This window comes from Etheostoma spectabile, chromosome 15 (genome assembly GCF_008692095.1).
Source record: "Etheostoma spectabile isolate EspeVRDwgs_2016 chromosome 15, UIUC_Espe_1.0, whole genome shotgun sequence".
Classification (NCBI taxonomy): domain Eukaryota; kingdom Metazoa; phylum Chordata; class Actinopteri; order Perciformes; family Percidae; genus Etheostoma; species Etheostoma spectabile.
In genome coordinates, this window is record NC_045747.1 from 28,235,791 (window position 1) to 28,245,603 (window position 9,813).

Genomic DNA, 9,813 nt, shown 5'->3' on the forward strand with positions numbered 1-9,813 from the left:
CGAGGTGCTCTTGCTAAATCTTTGAATAATGCCAAATCTGCCATGCTGTTGATTGGTTGCCATACACAGAACATTGGCAACTGTAGGGCTATATATTCATTGTTGCAATAGTTTAATTAAATCCAATAAACCGGTAGAGGATTGGAGTCATATTGGTTTCATCAGGGTTATTAAGTGGTGCAGGTGTTTTAGATGCAGGTTGTGCGCTCTGCATCCAAAGTACTTTATTCATGTGATGTTTCGTGTTACCATCAGCGGTCACTGAAACGAAGTCTACAAAGTCCAGGGAGCGTTACGTGCCATCACACACATTGTCAAAAGGTTGATGAAAACTGGGCACATTTTCATGGAAATTCTTTATGAATCCTGACTTATGCGGGGACTGTTGCAACACGCAGCTTTTACTTACGTAACAGGTTTTACAAATGAGGCTCCAGATGTTAACCAAAAAATGGAACATCAAACACTTCTCAGTCCCTCCCCCCGTCCTGCTTAAGCCCAAAACAGTCTCCCCGCATTCTTTCTCCCTTGAAAGAATGCGTGTGCATGAGTAGTGATTGACACGCAGTTAGACACCCCCCATGGCCCTGATTGGTGCATCTGAACAGGGAGCGGTGGATTTTTGCAAATCGCACTACAGGCTGTAAGTGGTGCCAGAGGAACCAGATTCTTTTCAATTACCTCCTTCATGTAGTTCTACTCAAACATAGGATCAATTTCAGCAAATATGACAGAAAGTTAGTTTTGTAAGTCTTACCTGCTGCACCTTTAATGCAAGAAATTCAAACATTGACATATCGTATGCTATGAAAAAAATCCCTTCCGACCTCTTTGAGAGAATAGCAGGGCCGGTATGTGTGTGGGCGTGGGGAGTGTGTGGTACAGCGAGTGAGAGATTGACAGTGATTAGGTTCGGAGAAAGTCCCGACTCTAGAGTCATAGTGACAGAAACAATGTCTCCCCGGTGCTTTCTGACCACAGTGGGAAATCTGAAGCATGAAAAGTTATCCCTCTCCTCAATTTCATGTTGTTCGTATGGAAGGAGAACAAGGAAATGAGTCGAGGAAATGCAACACTACCATGCCACGGCCAAACGATGTGCGTCACCGCAACATGTAGTTATGTTTTTCGAGGTGCACATCAGGCTACGATGTCGGGTCCAACGTTGGGTCCAGCGTAGGGTCCGTGTCTCTGGGTACCTACGCAAATTGTAGCTTGAAGCTTAAAGCTTGATATATACTTCTGCGTAAAAGCCAATGCAGCCCTTTTCTCATTTTAATAACCCCAACTAGAAGCAAGTAGCCAAACCTACTGTAGGTGTATTGCTGGAGCATGGTTGATGTCCAGCTTCATTTTCTTAGAAAACCCGTTTGACTAAAGAGGAACCATTGTACTGTAGAAGTCAAGGTTTCGGGTGTGACGTTTTTCAAATGATAGATTAGCACACTCTTAGCTTCCTTCTCGTTTATCTGAAATCTTAGTGGTTAACGCTAAGGGATGCTGGCTTTTCCCTCTGCAGTTTCTTGTGTTTATGTTTTGAATGTTTTTTCAGTGGTTGGACAGTTTTCAGATAAGTTGCTCTGTTAAAAGTAAAAGCCATGCATCCAAACTTAACTGATGCACAGAAATACTATCAGCCATCAAAAGATAAGTTACATACTCATTATGAAAAATGCCCTCTTTCATGGCATTGGACAACATTTTTTTTTTTAAGATTATTTTTTGGGGGCTTTTTCCCTTGATTTTAGAGTGACAGTGGATAGACAGTCTGTTGTTAGTGCTTCTGCTTCACAATGGGATACTGTAAAATAAATAGTGTCTAATAGTGTGTTTGCACATCTTTACAAGAGAACAAGTGAATGTTGTTTGAGATTACTAATTACTTATTATATTATTACAGTGTGCCTCTCTGTCCAGATAATGCTGTATTCTGCTCGAGGCTGTCTTCTGTCAGAAACACTTCAACATTTCCTTGTTCCTTACAGTTACCTTGCCAGAGGCAGGTGTGTCAAACAGGTTTCACATTACTGTCAAAGCCGTGGCACACGGCTTTTCCTGCTTGTTATAAAAGCCTGTTATACAATGCAATCTTTTTTTTATTGTGTTGCCGATACTGGCATCTGCAGCATGGAAGAAAACAGAAGAGTGTCGAAGGGTGTGCAATGTTTACACAGTCTAGGGACTTTTTTCATTTCCAGCTCATGGTAGGACTTTTACAGTCTGTTATGATGACCACACCTGTAATCCACCACACACCTCTTTCTCGGTTCGATACAAACCCACACACTGTCAGCACAGCACTGCACACCTCAATGCAATATGTTATTAACACACTTTAACCTGAGTCAAGTTTATTTCATCCATAAAAATGGAAATTACAGTGCTCATACCCACCTTGATGCCCATATAAACTAGAGCATAAATACAATACAATAAATACACAATACAATACCATACAATGCATACATACAGTACAAAACTTGTACGTTTAAAATGCTTGTTGTGCTGTATGATAGTCTGAGGTATAAAAGAGACAGCATACCACTTAGTTTGTGTCACAGGAGGTCTTAGCCTACCACTACGCTCCATAACCCTACCAGTCAGATTACCACAGGAGGTCTTAGTCTACCACTACGCTCCATAACCCTACCAGTCAGATTACCACAGGAGGTCTTAGTCTACCACTACGCTCCATAACCCTACCAGTCAGATTATCACAGGAGGTCTTAGTCTACCACTACGCTCCATAACCCTAACTGTCAGATTATCACAGGAGGCCTTAGTCTACCACTATGCTCCATAACCCTAACTGTCAGATTGTCATGAAGAGGGTGTCCCTTGTTCTACTGGCATTCTCGGTTACCCCGGCATCCCCCCCACACACACACACACACCCCACCCCATCACACAGTAACTCAAAACACTACATATGACCACATCTGTATTCATCAATCCTGAAACCAAATTAACACTTATAATGATGAGAAAGCCTCACAACATTTAATTATATAATGTAATAATCCAATACTGACTAATCATTAATACATGACAAAGGGATCCTCACTAAGCTAAGTACTTACTGTACTGCTGTAATACACATCAATAAATGCCCCTGTAGTATCAGTGATGTTGGTAATGCTGGCATGTATTATTGTAGCCACCGTGGACATACACTGCAGTGTACACATCTGGACTTGTATGTACTTTGTTAGGTACTGTTAGCAAAGCTAATTGGCAGTTAAGTTTATTTCAATGAATGACATAAATACACAACATGACTTACATAAAAGAAATGGTAAAAAAAAAAAATTCAACCAAAAACAAAGTGTCATCTTAGTTCATGCAGTGTCATCTTAACTCACTTATGATCAATACTGATCAAAAAGGTGTAGGTTGAAGCATTATCTTATTACACCTAACCATTTTTACATTGTATTTTATCATTATTTTGTTCTTAGGTCCCTCAGGATATTATCAATCTTATAAAATGTATTATCATCAATTTCTGTATTTTAATACACATATTAGCACACATACAGTAAGTGCAGATGTACATAATGTGTAACACATTTTTACTTCCTCATCTAAAAGATTACACGTTTATTCCTTTTGCTGATATTCATCTTTGTTTTGCATTTCTTCTAATCTTTAACTTTGTGAAGATTCCCCTCAGTTCATACTCTCTAATCCTCAGCGTTATTGCATGAAGCATCAGTTAGGAAGCAGAAAAAGCAATGTCCAGACAGGGGACAAAACAAAGGGAAAAGAGAATGCATAGCAATTGCTGTGGTTTGGTTTGGTTTGTTTTTTTTCCTCTTCTTGGTTCTGTTGTCCTGTCTTGTGCTCTCCCTGGTCTTGTGTGTTGGTCCTGTGTTCCCGAGTGACTGTAGGTTCTGTTTCCTGTTTTACTGTGAAGTCGGGTTTCTGTCTCGTCCTGTTTTGGGGTTTACCTTCTGTGTCTTTCCGCATATGTGATTACCTGATGTTTTCCACCTGCTTCCCTGCCCTCTTGTCACCTGCCTCTCGTTACCTAATTACCTTGTTTATTTAATGTCTGTGTTTCCCTTATCTCTTGTCAGATCCTTTTGTCTTGTCAACGTGTTCGTGTCTGCGTTCCAGTCCTGTTCCGGCTCTTTCCAGTGAGTTGACCCCTGTGCTTTTACCCTGTTTCTTGGTATTGCCTTCCCCTGGATCTGTTTTGGACTGCTCTGGTAAAAATGACAGAAAATAACAAGGGACCCGGGTCATGGTAATCTGACTTGTAGGGTAATGGAGCGTAGTGGTAGGCTAAGGCCTCCTGTGACATATACTAAGCAGTATGCTCTCTCTTTTATACCTCATGCTATCAGACAGCACAACAAGCACTTTTAATGTACAGTTTTTCTTTTACTGTATTAATGTGTAGTAATTATGCTCTAGTTTTATGGGTGTTACGGAGGGTATGAGAACTGTAATTTCCATTTTTATGGATGAAATCAACTTGACTTGATATGTGGTACTATAATGATTTGACCATGCAACGTCAAAGTGTCATCTGTGTGGGTCATAATGTCATAAAACGGTGTCAAGCAGCTCTGAAATATCCTAACGGACAGACGTTCCAACATCGACTGATAACATGTTAGCCCTGTTGGCGGAGTTAAGTAACACGTCAATCAAGTGCTTCATTATTCATATTTCACTCCGAAGACAAAAGGGAGGCACAGGTTAAGTCCTAATGCTCACAAACACTGACATAATCCTCCTTTTTGTGATGTAAAGAAAACACTTAGACTTTTTTTTTTTTTTTACTCAAAAAACTAATTTATTTATTACATCATTACCCTTGGAGTGGACGTCAGATCAATCTTTTCAGTATATGTACACAATGTAAATTCATCAAAGTGTTTGCTGCAGAAGAAGTACTCTGTTGGCCAACCCCCCCCCCATGCATGTGACATCACTAGAAAGCGCAGGAGGTCCTTTCCACAGGAGGTAGTCTTAAATTAAAATCTAGGCAGACTGAAGCCTAACTCCAGTGTTGTACTCCATATCATCTGACCACATTACTCACATCAATAAATACAGTATGTACAAAACAGTTTAACAATAACACATTATTGTCTTTATGTCATGACCGACTGCACAAAGCTGCATCAATGTTCATGTTAAAGAAATATCCAACGCCATGTGCTTTCTGAGTGGCTGCAACCCTCTTGGCGTACTTCATGTTTGGGGCCTCAGATGGTATTGATTGTTGTAGACACATGGGGACCAGGAGTTCATCAGGGTCTCCATCCACCTGCTGGGGTCATGGTCCTCCATCTGCTCCTCTGCCTCCTCTTCCTCACTGGATCCCTCCACTTCATCTCCATCCGAGCCGATCTTCTCTGTGCTGGTTCCCCACTGACGAGACATCTCCGGGGTTTTTGCGTGCATACCGGAAAGACTCGAGTGACACGTGGTGCAGACCCTCAACCACTTAGTTGGGTGAATGTGTTGGATTATTGCTCGCTTCTTAGAGCACGCACCGCAGACCACGAAACCGCATTTCCGGCAGTGGTGTCGCCGCTGTGCAATGGTGAACTTGTCGGAGCAGCGCATGCAGACCGCAGAGGCATGGTCTGGGATCCAAGTGACGGCGAAGGTGGAGCCGGGCCTGCAGCCACCGCTCTGCAGCAGTCTGGACCGCCAGTCCTCGATGTGTTCCATCCAGGCTCGCTTCTCCTCGTAGGAGGCGGCTGACACGTAGAAGGACTTGCATGGTGTGCGGATCAACCATTGGTTCCTCATTGTCAGGCTGTCCTCCAAGTCCTCCAGCTGGATTTCCTCTGAAATTATGAAAAGTGTAAGATGAGGTAACAAAAGGGACATAATCAGATGGTCACCAAGCATGTGAGCCAGCAGTTACAACCATCCCTTGTTTCAAAATGTCATCTAAACATTGTCAGTGCCTATGGCTGCAGAGATTTAGGCCAATCAGAACAGCCCCCACCCACAGACAGCCCATCAATTGGCTCGCAGTGCAAACCTGTTGCTTCTGACTGTTGTTCTCATTCTACACCTTTTTACTCTGTGTGAGTCTGAGGATCACTTTTAACTGTCAAAGCATTTTTAAACCCTAAAAAGAATGGAACAATCAGCCTAATCTTCCTCCTCAGAGGAGTTTTTGTCTAGTTGGCTCGAGTGTTGAGGAGAAGCAGATGAGATGCTCACCTAGAGGAATGATCTTCTGTTTCTGTTCCAACGGCCGTTCAGAATGATGCTGCCGTACACCAGCACATCGTTGAAGAGGAGAAGACTTATGGCTGTGGCCCCCGGCGTCAGCTTCATCAGCCGGCCTCTCCCGATCAAACCCGGCTTGGACAAGGGCTTCCCCTTCGGCCCAAATGAGTTCTCCACAGCGTGGATCCGGTCACGGTTATCCTGAGTAAACATGATCTGCTCCGCCATGCTGTCTTTGTGTCTAGTTAACAAGTCAACAAGAGTCCTGCTGTCAGTGTCTTTTCTCTGATAGTTTCTGCTGTGTTGAAGTACTTAAAGCCTTTGTGACGCAATGGGGATTTCCTAAGTAAGTTCTGCTTTAAGACCAACCCATTTTTCAAGAGGTGATGGGGAGGGAGCTACATTTAAAGTGTGACGCAGAAATGCCATTGTTTGCAGAATGGAAATTTTTTTTTAAACTGCTTCCTCGAAATTTTCAATTCCCTTCTTTATCCGCTGATTTTTGACAAAGGTCATGTCTATTGATTTTATAATTTTTCCACCTCCCACTTTCAATTGAAAATTAAAGCATTCTTCACCTTTTTAAACATCTGAGCAACAGTGTGTGATATTGAGTTAGATACTGAGGTTACACATGCGATAACCTGTTACATGGTTACAAAATGTATTTGGATGAAATCTAGTGAAATCTTTTCTCTGTGACAGAAACTACAGAGTAAAACTGAGCTGACGATAGCTCACGTTTCACAATCAGGTTCAGTGTTGTCAGACTGCTGGAGCAGCTCAGCAGCAGTAACAACACAACATGACAAACTGACTTGCTGCCAAGTTGTTTGTCATTTCATGCACGTTCATTAAATTGCTCTTTCCAGAAGTCGGCAGCGTGATGAAACGTGTTTGTGCTTCAAGTCTGCACACTTTAGTCACACCCAAGTCACCAGTGTTACAGTATATGCCCACATGAGAACGTTTTAATCCCTATGACTTTATTACCATGGGTAGTAAGCCAGCATGCATGACCCTGAAAGTATAGAATCCAGCCAATATTCATTTCATGAGTACCTTTTTTAAAAGCCCAAATGTCTAAATCTCTGCTGTGAAAAAGACCCATAGCTTGGGCATGGTGCAGGCATTGTACACAATACAACAATATTTAAAATATTCATAGAAGTTGCATATAGAGGTCCATATACATTACATTTACCCCCCTGCTGGCTTTGCAATGGGGCTTTCCGAGATGTATATCAAAGCTATAGTGTGAAGTTTTTTGTCGCCCCAATGAAGAATTCTAAGTAATGACAAAAACCCTGTTGGAGCATTTGCTTGATGGTAGCCTTCCGAGATCGTGCACCACCCCCGCCCCTTCTCCACGCAGTCAAGAAGCACAAGGAGGATTAAATAAATTAAACGTGATGGACTCTTCTAAGGGGTAATTATAACGTTATTTTTTTTGCAACAGAAATGCGGTTGGCCCGTTGGTCACTTTCTTTTGGGGATTTTGGTCCTCCTGCTGATCATGTAGGTCTTCTCTTAGAAGCACAATCACTGACTGAAACCTTTCGTAGGCACTTCTTCGGGTTTTCAGCTATGCCTGCACCTGTTGCATTGGTCCTCTTCGTCTCCGCAGCGGAACGCTGCTGTTTCCTTTTCTTAACGGTGACCTAAAACGCATCACTCAAGAGTTGCCGGACTACATCATTTAGTAAAATAGCCATACTGGGAAATGGGGTGGCGGTAGGTCAATCCGTAGGGAAGTTGGGTTGGGGAGATCACTGGTTCAAGTCCACATACAAAGCATGGTGGTGGACTGGTAGCTGGAGAAGTGCCTGGGCACTGCCAAGGTGCTCTTGAGCAAGTCACTGAACCCTCAACTACTTGGGGTGCCTTTTCATGGGCAGCCCTCCACACTGACATCTGTTTTATATGCATTAGTGCATGTATAGGTACTGAGCATGTGTGTGTAATTCCGGCCTGTGTGTGATAACAACAGAGTGTAAATTGTAATTTCCCTTTGTTGGATTAATAAAGTATACATTATTATTATTTTTGTGGAGCTGATGGGCTTAATATAACAAGCTTTGTCTCAATTCATTCGGCAATGGCTTGAATGTAACACGTTCAATAATACAAAATAGTCATGAACTATTGCTTTAAAAATCTGTGACACAAAGTGTAAAGCTAAATATATATCCAAATGTTCATCACTTTATAGGAGAAAACTAGTCTTGACATGACTCCATAAAAGATGGCAGTCCCAGCTGGAGACAGAGTCACAGGTAAGGTAGAGGACAGCACCCCCTACTGTGCCCACTCAGGAAGTCAAAAAAGATTCCTCAACACTGCTGCTTCACAAGGGGCTGGATTCTTCTCACCACAGTTGGCCACAGACATACAGTAGATTCACAGGAATAGCCCTGAAGCTACTGAACCAAATAAATCATTTTGGTTCTTTAAGAATAATAATGAATGTGTGGAGTGATGATTGTAATTTGATGGTTTGAACCAAATATGGTCAATTGGAGATCCACTTAAATGTTGGGAGAGACAGAAGTTAATCTGCCCTCATCTGAACAAGTAGACCCTCTTCAGCATTTTCACTGTCCTCTGCCGGTTAATGCTATAGTGCGTAATTTCTGTCTCCCCTGTGAGGAATTCTAAGTAAAACCTCTATATATGTGCACCTGCTCTACCAACTTGGCCAACCCAACTACCATAGTGTTTTTATTGAGTTCAATTTTATTTATAGTATCAATTCATAACCAGAGTTATCTCGAGACACTTTACAGGGCCCAACAGTTCTATTGTTAAAACCATTACTTCCTGTTAAGGATAGATTGGTTTGATACACCAGACAGGTACTAAATAAATAAGACAGCTATACCAGCAATCCCATAAGGGGGACTGGTTTTGCAAAGCACTGAACCTCGGGTCAATCAGATGTAAAACGACAGAGTTACAAGAAGAATTGGAGTTACAAGAAGAAGATAGAGCCCCTGTGAGTATTTTTTTTTAGTTTGTTGCCTTTTTTATGATAGGACAGCTGTACACATAGGGTACACAAAAGGACGAACACTCAACCAGGTGTGCAACTAGGGCCGCAAATTAGTTTTTATAAATAACCTAACAATGTTGGAGTGTTCTCTCACTCTGTCTCTATGTGTATTAATCACTAGATGGCAGCGGTGTCCAGACAATGCCAGTGGCTTTTCTCAACAGTCGGTCTTTACAATGTGACTACAGTCACTACATGAAGAGAAGTAACTACTGTACGGTGGCAACATGAAATCTGAACACAGTCAGTAGACTGAATTTGTGACCTGTTTTTAAAACACTACAAAGAATAATGAAGAAACTCCTGTAGGTGTCGATGGTGGTGATGAATCCATGCGCAACATTTGTTCACATTGGTCCAACAGTCCTTAAAAAACCTTGGTCTATTTGTAGAAATAGGTGATTCATTGGTCAGTGACACGTAGTCTACCCAACCTGAGAACTTCAAACACAACCCTGCCAGTCTGCCAGCTCAGCAGGGCCTCTGCCAGCCAAACAGCTGCCAAAGCCTGTGTTTGTACTAACTTCGGGGAAATAAAATCCCCCCCCCCCCCCCCC

At 42.2% G+C, this 9,813-nt stretch overlaps 2 protein-coding genes and 1 pseudogene across 2 annotated transcripts in view; 2 read left to right on the top strand and 1 right to left on the bottom strand.

Annotated features, from left to right (window-relative positions):
* pop4 (POP4 homolog, ribonuclease P/MRP subunit) overlaps nt 1–9,457 on the top strand; it is a 28,153-nt gene extending 18,696 nt beyond the window's left edge. The window contains exons 8-9 of the mRNA XM_032538258.1: nt 4,134–4,139; nt 9,445–9,457. The gene's annotated coding sequence lies outside the window, so the exon portion shown is untranslated. The remainder of the gene's footprint in view (nt 1–4,133; nt 4,140–9,444) is intronic.
* tpcn2 (two pore segment channel 2) overlaps nt 1–9,813 on the top strand; it is a 224,090-nt gene that overhangs the window by 54,391 nt on the left and 159,886 nt on the right. The gene's annotated exons all lie outside the window — the stretch shown is intronic.
* On the bottom strand, nt 4,906–6,490 carry LOC116703493 (pleckstrin homology domain-containing family F member 2-like; annotated as a pseudogene).